This window comes from Musca autumnalis, unplaced genomic scaffold (genome assembly GCF_047663935.1).
Source record: "Musca autumnalis isolate F117 unplaced genomic scaffold, ASM4766393v1 scaffold_1, whole genome shotgun sequence".
NCBI classification, from domain to species: Eukaryota; Metazoa; Arthropoda; class Insecta; order Diptera; family Muscidae; genus Musca; species Musca autumnalis.
The window spans coordinates 154,580,665-154,601,379 of record NW_027411644.1 but is presented as its reverse complement, the minus strand read 5'-3'; the positions used below and the strand labels follow the sequence as shown (position 1 = coordinate 154,601,379).

The following is a 20,715-nucleotide window of genomic DNA, read 5'->3' as shown; positions in this document are numbered from 1 at the left end:
GGGGGAAAATGTTATACCCTTAAGAGGACAAAGTACCAAATTTCAGCAATTTCATGGACCGATATAGACCATTTGCAATACCAAACATCCTAGGAGTAATAGAAACTTCTGTACCAAATTAAAAAGCTCTATCTATCTAAAATTGCGACCAGTATCTTGATTTCAACAGACGGACGGACATGGTTATATCGACTTAGAATTTTACTCTGATCAAGAATATATATACTTTATAGGGTCTCCGATGAATATTTCGATGTGTTACAAAAGGAACGACAAATTTAATTATACCCTCCATATTATGGTATAGGGTATAAGAACACATGTTCTATTTTTAGAACCACTGAGGTGGAATTTGTTTTCAAATTCAGCACACTCATATTTTTATTTTATTTTGCTCTCTGCTGGATTTGATCATGCGAACATCTGATCTTTAGCGAACACACTACACACTGTGCTACGCGTACGAACATTGAAGGTTATTAAAACGCTTGCATGTGCACCACCAACTGTTTTTTATAATTTGAACAAAAACTCGCTTGTGTACTTAGTAAGGAGTAAAGCAAGTAACTTTGCCTTGTAAATTTTTTAAGAAATAATCCATTATTTTTCGGGTTACTCTTAATGCGGAAAGTAGCTTGTTTACATTACTTTGTAATGACTAACGGATTCGAATTTTTGTTGGTTACTAACCCATTACAAGAACATGTCCCCCTGAATAACTACATAGTTATTCTATGGTAACCAGATGTTGGAAAATAAGTGAGTGTGACATAATTTAAAAAATGTGTTTTCTGAGTTAGCTATAATTTTTCCACAAACATCGCAGTCGGGACAAGTGAGAATTATTTCATATCAATGAGTGCACCCCGATTCATATTAGCTCAATGATATGGGACCTACAGTTTATCGCCGAGTTCGAACGGCGTGTCCCAAGACACCGCTTATAGAGAAGTTTTACATGGCTGAAATACTCAGGAAATGTCGCCAACATTACTGAGGGGTATTTTGCCACCGTTGAAAATTTGATGTTGCCTAGAACCCACGACATTCTGCGTGCAAGGCGGCTTCTGATTTATCTTGTGTCAAATTTTCATGCTCATATCTCTGAAACTCATCGAGTTACAGTTTATTTACTAGGAGTTTGGAATAATTAAAAAAGTTTTTTTGAGTTTATGAAACATTAAAAATTTCAAATCATGCTTGATCTTACACATAAATTTAGCACTGATATCTGGCTACCTGTTTGCAAAATATGGTCCTAGTAGTTATTTTATTTTTTGTGTAACAATCTTTTGAAAACGCGTTTTTCTCGAAACTGGATTTTTGAGATGTGTCACTTTTTGCGTAAATGCGCGACATGATATATTTTAAGAAAAACTGAAGTGTATTCTTTGTTCAATTTTCAACGCACTCCACATTTTTATTTTGCCCTCTGCTGGATTTGAAAATCCGAACTTTCGATTTAGGCTTGTTTAAGGGTTATTTAAACGCTTAAACAATGAACTGATAAAGTGTTTTCATCGATTGGACCATAAATGCGGTCTTTGGTTCCACAAAAATAACTATGAAAACAAAGATCGACCAGTGGCAGGGTTTAACATTAACCGTTCGCCATATAAGTTTTTTGAGTAAAAAAACATGAGGCGGTAGCAGACCTTTAAAAACATTTTTGTTTTGGTCACCCTAACGTTCACCACTTTGTAATTTTCCTAAGAACATTTTTTTTTTCAAAGTGAGCGCAGGACACACGTTTATCGGTTTAGTAGTACTCATTACTAAGTAATGAATAAAGAAAGTAGTTTTGCCTTGTAATTTTTTAAGAAACAACCAATTATTTTTTAGATTAGTAGTGTTGTTATGAGTTTTTCGTCTTATGTGGCTCCCGACCATAATTGTCACCTCAACAAATATAAATGTATGTTCTTGCATTGTATTTACCATGAAACCTCTATCACATAAGCCGAAAAACTCATAACAAGGGTACGCAAAGTTTATGTTAACAGCTAAAGCACTACTAGAATATATGGGGGAGGGGGCAGACCTCCCGTGCCAACCAATGGCTACGTCGTTGGTAGAAGTAGCAGACCACCCTCCTACGGAAAAAGTGGCAAGTAGAGCAACATTGGTGCAGGATTAAATAATGTAAACAATGCGACAAACTGAGATGTAGGAAGAAAGGACCTCAAGTCCCTAACAGGCAGCACTTGGGGTGCAGATAAAGAAACCTTGTTGACCGCATATAACGCGACAGGTGGGTCTGTGGTAAGCTATGCGGCACCTGTATGGTCCGCGAATATAAGAGCAACGCGATGGAAAAATATTCAGATCTGTCAGAATGTTGACCGCTGATAACGCGACAGGTGGGTCTGTGGTAAGCTATGCGGCACCTGTATGGTCCGCGAATATAAGTGCAACGCGATGGAAAAATATTCAGATCTGTCAGAATGTCGCCCTAAGTACTGCCGTCAGTGGCACATCTACATGAGAAGACAAAGATTCTCTCAGTAAAGGACACAATGACATGCTTTCGTTGCAGTACGTGGTCTGATATTTCCGTGAGAGCCATCATGATCACCACATGCTGGATAGGACACCTACCCAGGTATGTCAGGACGGATCATTATAATCTAGAAAGGGAGATTCTATATTACAATAGAGGCCTGTAGATCAAGAAGCCTATTAAGCAGGTTTAAATAGCATTCACACTGATGCATGACATAAACAACTATCGAATGTGGTCCTCAGATTAGGTTTTGGCTTAACTAAGCTTGGGATGATACATACGTCTGAATTCCTTTATGTCAAGTATCGAAGGCACCGTGCAAAATCTTGCGAAATCTTGTTGACCTATTATCAAGCTGTGCAAAGCTATGTTGCAGCAAAGTGGTATACAAAAGGAAGAATATTCAAACTTGAAAGAATGTCGTTCTGATTACTGCAACAGGATACATTCTCATGACACCATTGGAGGAGGCGAAGATTTGACCGGTGCATCAGAAGAAGAATTTGGAATGCTTGCTCATCCATGCACCTCCGGAGAGAGAGGACCAAAGGTACAAATGAGAAACTCTAGATCAGTCGGGTTTGTAAGCTTCACCCTGTCGCAATTACGCAGGAAGTACAATTATACTTTGTGTATGCCGTACTAGGAGACCACCCAAATCCATCAGAGCAAAAGAATGCCAATTGCAAAGGCAAACACCATTAGTATAAGACTAATTAAAATCCGGACGATGCAGCCGTCTCAATTCGTATTGGGCCCGAATTGATCGAACCACACCCAACATATGCCCTGCGGGCGGACTAGGACAGCACGACACGCTGCATAATTTTTTACTGACCAGCTAAACCCACTCACCTGTGTACTGGTTCTTTATTTACGCAGCCATTCCAGGTTGCAGGATTTTTGAATATGGACACAGAGGAACCAACCACAGATAACTGAAATGATAAACGAACGAACATATTTGCGTTGCTACGACAACAGCAAAAGATAGACATGCCATCTTCACGCTAGAACAATAAAGAAATACTTTTTTTTAGAAAGAAATGCCTTTTTAAACAACTAATTGCATTGTGGTTAGATAATTATTTATTTTCAAAATACATATTTTCTTGCACCCCAGAAATGTTAATTATTATCTTCTGTCTTGTTTGCGGAGGACATTTGGAAAGTTTAAAGTTTACATTTCATTACGCTCAACGAAATGACCATTTGCTCACAGCAGTCATGTTGTGATCATCTTCAAATTGTTATGGCATATCTTAGACAGATGTTTGATGGGTCCATAGGACCACCAGCATCATCAACAGCATAGCCATGGGTAATTGTTAGTTGTAATGAAAACCCAGTTAGCGTGCCAGGCAAGTAAACAATCTTCGGTGTGGTGGCAGTGTTGATTTTCTGCATTGACATCGTTCATCATCATTTTCCCAAAGTATTATTTATGTTTTTTTTTTTTTTTTTTTTTTTTTTTTGGCATAAAGATGAGGCGAACGAACATTCAGTCTCGTCTCCTATACATCAAAAACTACCTGCCTATCAAAAAGTGAATGTTGTCCATGTTCCACAAATAGTGTGTGTGAGCCCATCATCAATGGCTACATGCATTTGCCTGGAAGTTATGAAATTAAATCTTGTTTCAAATTAAATCATTGCACATCTCTGTTTGGCTGATCAAATCTAAGGCAATGGTCAGCCGACCGACCATCTCTTAGTTGGGTCAGTGCTGGATTGTCACCATCCCCATAAATCAAATAGTTATTTGTTATTTTATGTAATATCTATGGATGACTTTCCATAGACGTTTTAATATGTGTAACTGTATGTGTGTGTGCGTGTTGGAGATTGCCGTCAAATGAAATTTGGAAAATAAGAAATTGCTTATGTGTGCGACGTAGCATGAGAAAAATTACATTTTACCACCTTTGAAAGATTTTTTTCTTTTTTGAGAAAAAAAAAACAAGAAATTGGATTTTGTTTTCATGAGACAGAAATATATTTCGAACAGTGGGTCAAAATTTGAACCTTGATTTAAAAATACTTTTCTACCATATTATATTTGTTTTTCTCCTCGTTTTGGAATAACGGTAGCACCCGATTTCAGGCATTTTGACGTGTTTAGCTACATTTTCAGGCCTAATTAACTACAATTTTGCATTAAGGGCTCCTTGTGGTCAGAAAACTTAACTTTCCAAAGTTGTGGACATAGGTCCATGTTATGGTATAGCCTCATATAACAGTACCAGCTAATTTGAGGTTTTTTAAGTTTATAGCTACATTTTCAGAACGAACTAGCTTCAATTTTGCCTTTGGGCGTCTTGATGTGCAAATAAACTTCAACAAAAATTTTGGTATAGCCCCATATAACAGTGCCCCCTACTACAGGTAGATATTTGGAACTTATTATATACTTTTCGGCCTAAATTGCCTGTAATTTGGTATTTAGGATTCCGAGTGATCAAAATTTTTTAACGCTTTTTACTTGCTTTTTCGTTTTGTCTGCTAAAGATGATCAATTTTTTTGACTGACGAATGGCGTAGACGATGGATTTGCGTTGTTGGACTTAACCACTGTATATATATATACATATATATATAGTAAAAAGGAACAATTAGTTTCCCTGTCTCCTTGCAGGAGCAGAAAATCTTAACTGGTAATATTCCCTTTAAAAGAGCTCATGTGGGGCGTCATCGTGTTTCTTTCCAAAACAAGGAAAAGTATTTACAATTTTCCGAATTGATTAGCAACAATATTAAATAACAGCGAAAATTTGACAAAAAAAACCGTCGAAATAGTTAAAATTGGACAATACCGACTAGACTAAACCTGGATATATATGGTAAATCGGGAGGTATGGGGCTATATGAATACGTGGGGCAATAACGAAAATTTCAGGTGGACAGTTTTATACCCCCCACGAAGACCAAGCACCAAATTTTAGTCGTTTCGGTGGGATATTGAGGGCACAACCTTCAAAATACCGAAAATCGGGAAGTACGCTTCAATGGGGGCTATATGAAGAATATTTTATACAACCATGGAATACTAAATACCAAATTTTAGTCACTTCGGTGGGACATTTGAGGCCACAACCTTCAAATTAGCGAAAATCGGAGGGTACCGTTCTATGGGGGCTATATGAAGACATGGACCTATACCGACAAATTTCAAGTGGAATGTTTTATACCAGCAATAAAGACCAAATACCAAATTTCAGCCATTTCGGAGCGACATTGTGGCCAAGCCTTGTAACGTGACGAATGTCACATACATACAACAGCACCTACGGTCTACTCCTACCATCTCAGTAGCAGTGAATCAGCATGCACCCAACAGCACCTCCATCTACCCAATAATTGCTGTAATCAATGCAGAATAATTCTCATACACTCCATACCAGCTGAGCCTTAAGTATTTCAATTTTCGTCGTTGAAGTCAGCTTGCTATTGCTGGGAGGCGTTTGCAAATTTTGGAAGGGACTACCATTGTGGCTGTCCCATTAATACATTGCACACAGTGAATTCTTGTTTACTGTCCCTCACAGAGACTTCGGTTTCCTGTTCCACACAGAGACTTCGGTATTCTGTCCCACACGGAAGCTTCGGCTTTCCGTCCCACACCGAGTCATATCATCATATCGTCGTCAACCGAATGACCAGCAATCAACACTTTCCCGGTCATCGTTATATCGTAGGACCCAACCAGCTTCGTCCCCACAACTAGCGCACGACCCGTTTGGCAAGCAGCACCGTCTCCACAACTAGCGCAGAACCCGATTGTCAATCAGGCTCGTCGTTCCCGATCATCAACGCAGTTCGTCATTAACGAACATCGTCGATACTGAAACATCAATCAACATCATCGTTCCCGATCATTCGGTTGGATATTGTGGCCATAACCTTCAATATACCAAAATTCGGGAAGTACCATTCTATGAGGGCTATATGAAGACGGGGACCTATACCGATAAATTTCAGGTGCAAAGTTGTACACCCCAACGAAGCCTGAATACCAAATTTCAGTCACATTCTGGTCACATCCTTCAAAATACCGGTTTATTGTTATCTTTACCTCATCTTGGCCGGACTGCATACACTCAATAGCATCTTTTGGGATTTGATTTGTGGTATTTTCGTCATCTTCGCTAGAAAAATGCTCTTTCCATATTCTGAACACACAATCTATATCTGTTACCAGATTACCTCGTTCGTTTCTATAGCAAGATATGCCTATACCAAAACAGTCAGTCTGATGTTTCACACATTTTTAGAATTTTGAGACTTCACTCTGGCATCTGTACATCTCGATTTTTTCACATTCCCGCTTTTTCATTTCTCTCTTTTTCCTGTGACGTTTCTCCTCTCTCATTTTCTCATGATATATCTCTTAAGCGCTACGCATTGCTACTGATTATAGCACCACACTCCTGGTCATACCATGGTTTCCTTGACAGAGGTCTCTGATATACAAGTATGAATTTTGCGGCTATTTTTATACCCCCCACCATAATATGGAGGGTATAATTAAATTTGCCATTTCGTTTGTAACGAATCGAAATATTCATCGGTGATCCTTTAAAGTATATAGGGTAACATGGGGCGCCTTCGCCACTGGGGCGGCTACGCCAGCGCCAATTTTCTCGCAAAATACAAGTGCTAGAAAAAATCCGTTAAAGGCAAAATTGTGAGTTTAATGAAGGTCTATTATCTCCCAAAAGTTGGCACTTGTGTCATAGCTATGATAGCGGACGCACGCGGCTTTGTGTTTTCAGGGTAGTGGGAAAAATAATTATGGTAGATATTTTTTGTGATATCTTCCTTACCTGTTGTGATATCAAAAACACATTTTATACCGTTAGAAGACAACTACTGAAGAATATAAATCCCAATAATTCGCACGAAAAAAACCATTGCAAATGTCAATATAGCAATATTATGAAATATGTAAGGGGTGGGGCGCCTACGCCATGATAGGGGCGTGGTGGGTTGATGTTAGAAATTTGTCATGTTTAACTTTAATTCTTTATACCATAGATATACCACACTATAATGTGAAATTAAAATCAAATATTATCCTAAACGTGTCTTGTTTTAGTCATATTATGATTTTTGCACCTAAATTCAAGGTACCTACTTCAATTAACCGCCAGAGGCGTTTACTTGTTGTGAATTCTAAAATCAGTTTTGATTATTCAATAGAAAACATGTTCCTTTTTTGCATAATGTTGATATTTAAGGAAGAAGTATGGTAAATTACAGTTTTAGAGTCCGTTGGAGAATGTTCAATATCGATGGCGAAGCTGCCCCATGGGGCAAAATTATAACCATTTATATATCAAAACTTATAGTCAATATATGCTAATATTTGTACCAAAAATAATATTTGAAAAAACTTTAACGATGTCGCTATGAGAACATTTTGAACAAAAACGTGGCGAAGGCGCCCCATGTTACCATATACTCTTCATCAGGGTAAAATTCTAAGTCGATATAATCATGCACAGACTTTTGTAATTTGGTATAGAAGTTTCTGTTACTCATAGCATGTTTGTATGTATGGCAAATGGGCTATATCGGTCCACGTTTTGATATAGCCCCATAAAACGGTACCAACCGACTGACATTTGGTACTTTGTCTTCGTTGGGGGTATACAACTTTTCCCAGAATTTTGTCGGTATTTTAAAGGTTGTGGCCTCAATATTCCACCGAAATCGCTGGCATTTGGTATTTAGTCTTCATTTTGGTTATAAAACTTTCCATATGAAATTTGTCGGTATAGGACCACGCCTTTGTATTGCCCCCATAGAAGTGCACCTCCCGATTTTCGGTATTTTGAAGGTTGTGGCTTCAATATTCCACCGAAATGGCTGAAATTTGGTATTTAGTCTTCATTGGGGTTGCAAAATTTTCCACCTAAAATTTGTAGGTATAGGTTTATGCCTTTATGTTGCCCCCATAGAACTGTACCTCCCGATTTGCGGTATTTAGAAGGTTGTGGTTCCAATATTCCACCGAAATGACTGAAATTTGGTATTTAGTCTTCTTCATAAACGAAAGGAAACTAATTTTTCAGTTTTACTTCAATACAACTCGTGGTGGAGGGTACGGCAAGTTCGGCCGGGCCGAACTTAACGCCGTTTTTAATTGGTTTGTTTTACGGAGTGGGCAATACTTTGCCTCCTTTCTGATATGTTATCGGAACGAGAAATGCTTTGATTAAGCAATTGGGGCAGTTTAGTAGAAAATGCTGCGGCTAACTGTTGTGATTGCAGCTTACCTATGTATGTCCAACTTCAGCGTTGCTCCTGTTCGTACTTTATTTCCTACGTTAGTGATCCGAGTCGACCTTTGTTCCTCGGAACGGTCGTACATCCAACACGTTTGATGAATGTCTTCCATCTATCGCAACGTTATCAATTTGATTTCTTGTTTTTTGATCTGGCGACAGCCCGGCGCCCTTATAAATGTCGAGATACTTAAAACTTGCACAAAATATGTTAACAAAATTCAAAAGTTTTGGCATACACTCGACAACTTCATCCACTCTAATCGATGGAACAATTAGCGCTAAACCGAACAACTGCTGGAAGAAAGCCATCCTTATCCCGACAATATGGTAGCGTGAAGAATATACCATAAAACTGTTTTGATTGGATGCCAATATCGATTTCCTAAAGACCCATGGCATAATAACGAATTTCGTAATGGTATACATGAAAAAGAAGACGGAGTGTAAAACTCGAAACTTACGGTTATGTTGCAGCCACCTTCTCTTGCACAGCTGATGAAGTCAATCTGGTAAGAGATACATACAGGGTAATTTTGGTATGAAATAAAGACGAAGGTGGAGATACCGCAGAAAAATTTTCAAACGATGTAATTGATTGCACTCGTATAACTCCTAACCAATGCAAAGTCAGAACACAAATTAATCGGATGAAAAACAATAAATAAACAAGAGCTGTTGACCAGACAACTGAACTAGTCAAGATCATACCGAGAACAAGTATTCATCATCAAAAAAATTGGTTGGACAAACGCTTAGCGAATGATTAGGACCGCAGTTTACTATGTCCTGTACCACCCAAGACGACAAAATAATATCATACATTTTCAACAGCGGTAATATCGGTCCCCGTAGTAATAAATTTACAAACAGTGTAGTAATATCATCAACAGGGAATTCTTATTCGACTATATGAAGATGGACCCATGACGATGAGCTAAAATAAAATCGGGCTACACTTTTTGATAATCCTTGACTTATTGCTTCTTATGTATCTCTTTGGATGTATAGCAATGGTACCATACGACCATGTATACCATATTAAAATAAAAAAAGTTTCCTTTACTTTGGTTGCCGACTGTTTGATGACACCAAATTATATGCATTTTAGCCTCTGTGATGATGACTTCGACGACCGCTTAACCGCAACATTAAAACATAAATTCAATTGACAATAAATATAAGTCTCGTTAAACATATTTTAGTTTTGAGTTTGCTTCAGACATGTCCATTAATCTCTAGCCTCCAACTTAGCAAAAAAAACTTGTTGTCGTTGGAATTTTGTGAAAAGGATGAACGAAAATTTGTATGTTTTGCTGGTGATTATCTGCCTGGCAGCGTCATGGGGTATTATGCACAATCTCATAGTTTACTCGGCAGTATACAATATTAGGGTATCCACACTGGTTAGAAATTGTCATTTATCAACCTGCACATTTATGGTTATATGTATGTACATATGACGTTTTAAGCACCCGCTTGGCATTAAAATACGTATTATGATTTCCTGTTACCACTTAATGACATTACACATGCAGCAAAATCACCTGAGTAACAAAACAAGAATTTTATGCACAATGCGGGCATCATCTGCGTTCAACAGCCAACTATAGACAATAAGACATCATACACAATTATTATTTATTACTTTTATTTTGAGATATTTTGAAAATAGAAACCGAAGTAGCAGCCGTAAATCGTGATTTTCAAATATTGCCGCATGTCAAAAGGTGTTCAATAATTATGACCCAACCATATAATAGTTAAATCGAATATTAATCTACCATTATAATCAAGTGAAAACGATCATCGGAAGATATTTTAAATTAAAAATTTAAATCATAAAGGTAGATAAATACATACGTATGTATTTCTTAAGATAATACAAATTAACTTTCATTTTAAATTTGTTTTAACTGGTTCCTCCCGAAACCAACTGTCGGCCTGACCTCTTTGATTTCAAATGTGGAGAAATGAAGGAGCTCCTTCACCTCCGCTCTCTCCCAAAAGCTGTGAAAGTTTCGCATGAAAGTTTCAAAGTGTGGCTTTATAGAATGTGAGGTGTCATATCTCAGTCAGAAGAAATAAATTAGTCCATACACCACCTAGTGGTCAAATTTGTCCAATACAAGACATAACTCTTTTTTGGAACACTTGTAACGTGACCGCGACATTGCACAGCCGCCTCTCTAATATTACACCCGCATCAATACAAAATTACCTTATTAGTACATGCGTAATTACAGCATCATGTGTACATAATATTAACTACAATGCACAATTTGTGGAATAATTCACAATCACATCGAACAGCCAGACGGATCAGATGTTTGGTTTTCGTCGCCAAATTTGATGAGTGCTTGCGTTAGACGAAGTTCAAGGGAAGACTTGTGGCATTGACCGCAGTCAGATCTGCTTGGACGGAATATAAGAACAGCCGTCGGACCTGCAATTCATTCGCTCCGAGCGATTCGTGCGCTCTCTGTTACCTAACTATACTCAACTCTTTTCGATCCGAATATTTGCCGATCTAAGTACTGCCGAGCCGATTGTTGGCGACTGACTGACAGTATTAGCCGATTACCGCCTTCTTGATACCGACCATCTTGAAGTGACACCACCTGACCCGAGGTTGTTCTCACAACTTAACCCACACAATACAACATCAGTTAATATCCAACCCATCTGATACTAATGTTTACGAAATTATAAAAATAAAGCATTGAAACACAATTCCACCGTGTCTCTTACTTAAGGTTTGTGGGTCCTTGAGTTGACTCCTTGAGTTGGCAACGGCTAAGCTGACCTCAACCCTTGATAAGACCACTCGTTATACAAATGATCAGTTTTTTTTCGAAATTCAAGTCAGAATTAGTTTTCTTTTAAATCAGAATTTATTTCATAGATGTGGGTGACAGTAATACTTCTTGTGTCCATATTGCTCCATGATTATTGTTATTATTTTTGCGTTCTGCTTACTACCCTATGTTTTTCAGCTTCGACCATACCATATTTGAATACTTAGGTTGCCCTCTACAGAAAATTTGTCACACGTCTATATTTTTTGCTTTCCTTTTCTAATTTGGAATATCGTGTTTTTAAAATCTCGTCTTCCACACGTTTACTCCATCGAGGCCCTGACCTTCCAGTTCTGGATGAAACACCATGCGACCCCTATTTCTAGGCCTTTTTAGTGGGTTCATCATCGATCATTCATACGACATGGCCTAGCCAATGCAATCGTTGTAACTCGATAAGTTTGACCCTACTGAGGCCTAATTATTTCAATTCCATCTACCTACTTAATGTTCTTTGAAGAACACATAGGTTTTCATAGTTCGATTTGTTTCATTCACGAGCAAATGCTCGATCAAATCAAATGCCGTAATTAGGCCCCAGTAATGGGATTCCCTAACGCATTTTTGGTTACCGACAAAAATCGGTAAAATTAAAACTCAAAATTATGATAAATGTTGGCTACGCAGTTGCTATCAGTAGAACTCAGCATTTTAATTTTACCGATTTTTGTCGGTAGGCATAACATGCGTTAGAGAATCGCACTACTTATGTCGTTGTATAGCCGATACAGCTCGTTGTTCATACGACGTCGATTTTCACCATAAACACATATTGGCACATCGATCTTACAAAGAATTTTTTTCCCAACACACAAAGCACTGACTTATCTGCTTGCGCTAGTACCCAGGCTTCGGAACCACACATTAACACGGGAAGTATCAGAGTTTTTTAAGTGTAACATTGGTTTGACATGCTATGTCATGTCTCTTACACTGCTTACTTCTTATTTTACAACTGATGTTGTTTGTCCGAGTTCTCTGGATCCCAGCAAAAAATCGGATCCGTTAGTCATTATGTAACCCATTACAAAGTAATGTAAACAAAAATAACTACTTATGTTACTCTTTACTAAGTTATGAGTACGATGGCACAGAGGGTGTGTGTCCGACTACAAATCAGAGGGTTTTGCGTTCAACGTTCACCGGCGGCAGGGTATTTTTGTTAAACAAAACAAGAACAGGGAGTGGTGCAAATGCAAGCACATGTAAGCGTTTAAGGTATTTGATGCACAAACACCCTATATCTCTCCGATTTTGATACAATTTGGAATGTTTGACTAAATTCGATCTAGAAATAAATATGCCAAATTATATCGAAACCGGTCCAGATTTGGATATAGCTCCCATATATTTGTTCGTCCGATTTAACGTCGTTTTAGTTATACCTCAGCTTGGAAGGGGGCTTTAGTTTTGTCCGCTTATATTTGCAACCTAAATAGTTTTTTGAATTTTAACTTTTGTTTATTACATTCTGAATTCCTTATGTTTGTGTTTTCCAATAATAAAGATATAAATAAAAATTAAAAAATTTTTCATTTTAAAAACTGTACTGAGGGCGTCCTTTAGTTTTGGCTGATACTGTATATGTTCGGCCGATTTGAGGTATTTGATGCACAAAACACCCTATATCTATCCCATTTTGATGAAATTTGGAACGTGTGACGGAATTTGGTCTAGAAATATGTAAGTGTGTAGGGCATCATAAAGTCGGCTCGGCCCGACGTTGATCCTTTCCTTACTGGTGTTTCTTCTTATAAATTATAGTATAAATTTTCGATCCAATCACACGGCACCCTAACATTGCCTTAACGGTTTAAGAGGTAGCTCTACAAATTGTTTTAGATTCTTTAAAATTCAAGAAATACCTTAAAACTTAATCCTCAAGCGCCCTTCTTAAATAGTTCAGTGCCATGTTAACATTAAACTACGAATGAATTTGTGAAACGAACAGAAAGAAATATTAAAGCACATAAAACTGTTAAAAGTTTTGAATAATTAAAATTTAATATTTTTTACGATTAGCAACTTCGTCTACTAAGTCCTCGCTTCTCTCATCAAAAGTTTCCGTTCCAAATGTGTACAAATTTGATTTACCATTAGCTGCAGGAGTCAAGCCAAAATACAAAAAAAAACTTGTGATATTCCAATTCACATTAATCAACATCATCGTGTAGTTGGTTGCTTAAATCTTTGTTTTTAAATGTTCGAAATTAGTGGTAGATAGAAATACTTGAAAGTATGTTGTCAGTTGCATGCTGGAAAGCAAGAAAATCTCCATTAACTTTAAGTGACTCAACAACGTGAAGTCAACAAAACCAAATTACTTTCTGTGGTTTTCATTTCAAAACTAAACGAAAACTTTAGCAAACTTTTTAGAGATTCTTCATTCTGTAGTTATTCATGTACACGATAATATGGAGAAATAAAACACGTGCCAGATACATGGGTTGGGTTGACTTTTGGGATGATGACGTTTAACAAACATACTCGTAGTACATAAATATACTAGCTATTTAATGAAATCCTACCGAATATGACGCCTAAGTTGAAGTTTTTTTTTTGTTAAATAGGAAAAATTATATTCACACATACATACATATGTACGTATGTATATACTGTGCAACATTTATAAGGTGATCTTACGCAGACAATTCGATCTGAGGATTTTTTGAAAGTACAGACCCAAACGACAAGAAACCCTAGTTTGGTTTTGTTGTGTCAGATCCAGAACGCATTTTATGACCCTATCTAAACATGGTTAAATATTGAGTTTTTAAAGAAATTCGGGGCTATATCTCTGAAACCAATGCGAATCTTCTTCTGACCTCTGAAGCAAATCTGTAGATAATGACAAGAATAAAATACTTGGAGAAATATTGATCTCGAAAAACTACATTTATTGCCTCAAATTTAAAAATATATGCAAAAATTCTACAATTTTTATACATTTCGCACCGTATTTCCAAAACCGTTAATTTTTTTCTGAATATTTTATTTTAGAAAAATATTCCCTGAAATGTAATACACAACTCTTCAGAACATGTCATTGTTGTAAAATGTCCCGTTGTTTTCAGTACATTTTTCAACGACGATTTAATAAAAATGCAAATAATGTAGTGAAATCCGAAATGCGAGAATAAACTCTTGGTGTGAACTGTGTTTGAAATACGTGTTGTAAAAGATATGATGCAAAATACCGCTGAAACAACATGAATTAAGCATTTTAGAGTTTCAGAATGTTCTAAAGAATTGTTGAGAAATTTATTTGGAAGATTTTTTTAAAATGTTACTTGGTTCAACTCCCAATAGTTTAGCCGATACTGACCACAATTTCAGCAATTATGTAATATTTTCTATATTTTATAGATTTTGATGCCCAAGATGGAGTTTTTCTTATGCGGTTTTTTCAAAAGATAAGTTCTACTAGTTTAGGGCTACAATATTGCTAAAGACAGCAAGGCCAAATTCCTATTCGTTTCTGAGATAAAGGCCTGGTAAATGCAAAAAAGTGTAGATTTAGCCCGGTTTAGATGAGGCCATAAAATCCGATCTGAATCTGACAGGACAAAACCCTACTAGGGTTTTTATAGTCTAAATATGTACTTTCCAAAAATGCATACTAGAAGTTGTTTGCATTTTCAGTGTTGCACAGTGATATAAAGGGCTAATATGATAGTGAATAAAGGGACGTCATATTAAGTAAAGAGAAATATTGAAAGAAGAACATGTTTTAGAAGACTGAAAGTCGAATTGGAAAATAGACATATCGATTTGTTATGGATCGAGTCAAGCATGAGAGATTTTAGCACAGTATGTCTGAAGAAAGCCAGTCACGGCTAGGATACCACAAGGACTAGTTTTAGGAGGTTTTCTGTCCAGGACTATCTGAAGGAGCAATTCTAAGAACTTGCGCCGATGATGTTCTATTGGTGCTGCGAAGGCGCTTTTTGTGTATGGAAACACTTCATAACTACGTCAACAATGCACATTATATTTCGAATTTTTAAAGGAAAATCCAGGTCTACTGAATAGAAGTTACTTCTCAACCTTTAAAGCTGGCGACAATGTATCGTAATTTAAGGTGGGTTTAAGTATATAGAAATCATCTTTCAAGATAAGTTTGTATAACTGTTGCCCCTTCAATGGGCTTTCCATATATAGGGAGGACAACTACGAGAGAATAGGAAAGTGGAAGAGGCTTCTTCCGCAAAAATATAAGAGAAATGAAATCAGAAGGCATTCAGCAAACGTTACCAAAAATTAAACATCAAACTGGTAACTTCGACTTTTCCTACACGCAGAAAAATATAAAATATTTGGGACTGGTTGCAAACAAATATATGTTTGGGTCAAAACAAATATATGTTTGCAACACTTTGTAACATATCTCAATTTTATTTGTTTGTGTACTAACAAATATTTTATGTTAAAACCTATTTTTTATGGATGGAGAGAGGATTTTTGTCAAAGAGCGTAACAACAGGGATCTCTAGATGCGACGACGGGAGGCTGAAATAAGTTTGTTTTGCTTTGGTGCATTAATGCATTTTTTATATACATACATGCATATGTTTGAAATATGAATATACAGCTGTGTTCAAAATAATAGGAGTGCTCATTCACACCACGGGAATGGTCGAATAAACATGGTTAAACTTACCCATTTTGGTTTATTTTGAATTTGTTTAACATTGTTGACATCCCAACAGTTAATTCATCAGCAGAAATGTGGCAATCTGTTTTAAATTATTTACTGTTTACACCAACATTATAAATCGCCTTCAAATTTGTTGTTCAAAAAAATAGGAGTGCGGAAGAAAAAGGACAATAAAAATATTTTTAGTTGAGTTTAAGATCAAAATTGTCTATATTTTAGTTGACAGTAGTGAATCTAATAGTTTTTATGAGATTTGATGGCTGTTTGAAAACAAAAGTTCTTTTGGAGGTAGCCTAAAAACAGGTGATTGTCCTTGCAGCTATTTTTTCCATAAATTGAGCACTTATTGGGTAACTCAATGGATTTTGTAGACAGAACATTAGTGATATGAGTTTTCTGATGCTCTGGCTGTTATCTCGAACAATATATAATGATCGGTATCGCAGAAATTTGTGTATTTTGATCCTTGAGCTAAGTTAAAGCCGGTTTCCAGTACCTCTTTACGTAAGGATCGGTTAAAAAATGCGTATCTATAAGGCATTAATTTCTCGATCAAGTGATGTTTTGAGGTCCTTAGCATCTTAACTGCACGCAGAATTCATTATATGGTTCATTTTTGAATAATTGGATGATTGGCACATATGAGACATTTTTCAAAACGCTTTGTTGAGAAGGAAACTTTAAAGACAAACTTTTGAAGTTGGCCTAAGATTATTTTTATTAGGTTTTGCATCGTATAATAAACAGTTTTCTAATGAAACTAACCTAAATAAAGTATTTTTGAGTTAAAAACGTACGTTTACATTGAAAAATATAATACGGCATATAGCAACCATAGTGCAATCCCAGCCTGCCTATGACTAAATGGTTCAAATTACATTTCAACCGTTCACGTTTTAAACATTTTTTGAATAGAAGCGAAATAGATTGCATACACAAGGTTAGCATCCTAAGGACTTCCAAATATTATTTGGTTGGGGAATAAATTCCTTATAGATACTCTTTTTTGGCCGATCCTTACCTTAAGGGCTAATGTAAACTGTCTTAAACTTGGCTCAAGAATCAAAATACACAAATTTATGGGATACCAATCATTATATATTGTTAGAGATAACATCCATAGCATCAAACAAATCTAATCGTTAAAGCTTCTGTCTATAAAATCCATTGAGTTGCCCAATAAGTGCTCAATTTATGGAAAAAAATCTGCAAGGACAATCGCCTCTTTTTGGCTACCTCCAAAGGACTTTTGTTTTCAAACAGCAATCAAATCTCATAAAATCTATTGGATTTACTACTGTTAACTAAAATATTGACAATTTTGATCCTAAACTCTACTAAAACTATTTTTATCGTCCTTTTTCTTCCACGCTCCTATTTTTTTGAACAAAAACTTTAAACACGATTTATAATGTTGGTGTAAACAGTAAATAATTTAAAACAGATTGCCACATTTCTGCTGATGAATTAACTGTTGGGATGTCAACAATGTTACACAAATTCAAAATAAACCAAAATGTGTAAGTTTAACCATATTTCTTGACAATTTTTTTTTGTATGGGCGCTCCTATTTTTTGAACGCAACTGTACCTATTTATTACATTATATAATCATTTGATTTCAGATGCCGATTTCCCGTTGATGATTTCAATTTTGAAGAGAATGTGTTTTATTTTACAACCAACGAGAAGCGTTCAACGATATTTCTATATTTTATAATCATACCCTAGACCACACTGTGGTTAGTGCATTTGTATGTAACATGCATAAGGAAAAGAGATAGACCCATAGTTCCTTCTAGGGATATGTATAGAATCACTTTCTCAGTCGATTTATGCATGTCCATCTGTCCGCCCGTCCGTCGGTTCGCAACGTACAGATCGCATGTATTGTCCGATTCAGCTGAGCAATATAATTTTTTTAGCAATAGGAAAAACGCTTTTGCTTTTGGTGAAAATCGGTTCAGATTTGAATTTAGCCCCCATGTATATTTTCGACCGATTTCACTTATTTGCTGCACCAAACACGCTGTATATGTCCGATTTCGATGAAAATTGGAATGAGTGACTAAATTCGGCCTAGAAATAGATGTGCTAAATTTGATCGAAATCGGTTCAGATTTGGATATAGCTCCCATATATATTTTCGGCCGATTTCACGTATTTAATGCACCAAACACCCCATATCTGTCCAATTTTTATGAATTTTTGAATAAGTGACGGAGTTCGGTGTAGATATAAGTGTGCCACTTTATATCGAAATCGGTTCAGATTTATATACAGTGGCGGCCATATAATTAAGAACGACATCGTATTAAAAAGTATTTGACTTGCTACGTTCTAAATATTTGAATATTTATATGGAACAAAATTTGTAAATAAAGTACACGGTAAGCGCTTTCAAAGAAAGCCAAAACATGTTTTAATTCTCCCTCGTTTATACGAAAGAAACCACGATTTATTAAAATAGTCATAAATCGACCTGGCCACATAATTAAGAACGATACAAGTAAAGGTTACTTTAAGGTAATTTTCATACACAATATGTGAATATATCGTTATGTATTTTAGAAATCGGTTACTTTGATTAATTTTTAGTATCAAATGTCTTTCAATGGTACATATTATTGAGTCTAAGTTTGATAATTAGGGCATACCTAAGGTTTTCCAAAATTTGCCCATAATTTGACGAATTTATTTTATTTTTGGGATCTAAATCCACAGTTTTGGCTTCCTCTCATTCCCTCGACGACGCTCTGAACGATACCATGTGAATGGCGTTCCATAATCGGCGCTTATTTACCCTTAAATTGGCTTTTATCCCACTTATTTGAGTCCTTTACGAAGGAATTGTCTGGGAAATGGTTTCGTAAGAGCCATTTCCACCTTATAAAGCGGTAGGATTTTTGTCTGCAGGTAGTATACAGGAAATGAAACAATAATATAACGTCTATACAAAAATTGGAAGAATTCCACACCGAATATTAAATTTATTAACATAATGTTGAATGCTCGAATTCCACAATAATTTTATGTATGTACATCAGACATACGTGTATACAAAAATTGTGTTTTCATCCATAAAAATTGTCGATTTGACTGGTTTTGCTATTAATATGAGCTTCATTGATTAAAAAGTCTTACATAACTATGGCTACCACACCCACAAAGACATTGTGCAATGAAGGCTTTCAAAATATTAAACCTTTCATTTTTGTTCGGTGTACCGTTAGTCCAATTTTTTGTACAGATCGAAATTATTTTTTTATTTCCAGTCTACTAACTGCAGACAACAATCCTACCGATTTATAAAGTGGAAATGGCTCATACGAAACTTTTTCCCACACAGTTCCCTCGTAAAGGATTCAAAGAAGTGGGGTAAAAACCAAAGTAAGGGTAAATAAGCGCCGACTATGGAACGACAATCACTGGGTATCGTTTAGAACGACATCGAGGGAATGAGGGGAAGCCAAAACTGTGGCTTTAGATCCTACAAATAAAATAAATTCGTCAAATTATGGGCAAATTTTCGAAAACGTTAGGTATGCCCTAATTATCAAACTTAGACTCAATAATATGTACCATTAAAGGACATTTGATACTAAAAATTAATCAAAGCAACCGACTTCTAAAATACATAACCATATATTCACATATTGTGTATGAAAATTACCTTAAAGTAACCTTTACTTATATCGTTCTTAATTATGTGGCCAGGTCGATTTATGACTATTTTAATAAATCGTGGTTTCTTTCGTATAAACGAGGGAGAATTAAAACATGTTTTGGCTTTGATTGAAAGCGCTTACCGTGTACTTTATTTACAAATTTTGTTCCATATAAATATTCAAATATTTGGAACGTAGCAAGTCAAATACTTTTTAATACGATGTCGTTCTTAATTATATGGCCGCCACTGTATATCTCCCATATATATTTTACATATTCACAGTGGTGTAGGGTATCAAATAGTCGGTCCCGCCCGACTTTGATCCTTTCCTTACTGGTTATTATTTGTTTTTCTTTCTAAGAGTGTGACACTATTTCTTTTTATTGGAATTTTGTATTTATCTGCACGTCTGTTGTTGCTTTTGTGTTTGGTATTTCTATACATTTCAATAAAAGAAAAGCCACCAGCATTTATAAATGTGTGTATGTCGGAGTAAGGCAATGGGTCTCCCGTTAGCGTAAATTTACTCTCGGTCACCACCAGTTAGAGTCTACACAGGTTGTGAGCGAGAGTAAATTTACGCTTACGAGAGACTCATTGCTTTACTCTGGTGTATGAGTAAGTTTGTTGTTTATTATGGGTTTGTATTTATATTTCGTCTATGTTTGCACCCAAACATATATGTTATGTTTGGCACTGCTTGGAAACACATATATTTTTGCTGCAAAATATGTTTGGGAC

General features: G+C 36.2%; 1 protein-coding gene across 2 annotated transcripts in view; it reads right to left on the bottom strand.

The window, feature by feature from the left end:
- Window positions 1-20,715, bottom strand: part of RYa-R (RYamide receptor) — a 688,795-nt gene that overhangs the window by 329,055 nt on the left and 339,025 nt on the right. The window lies entirely within an intron of this gene.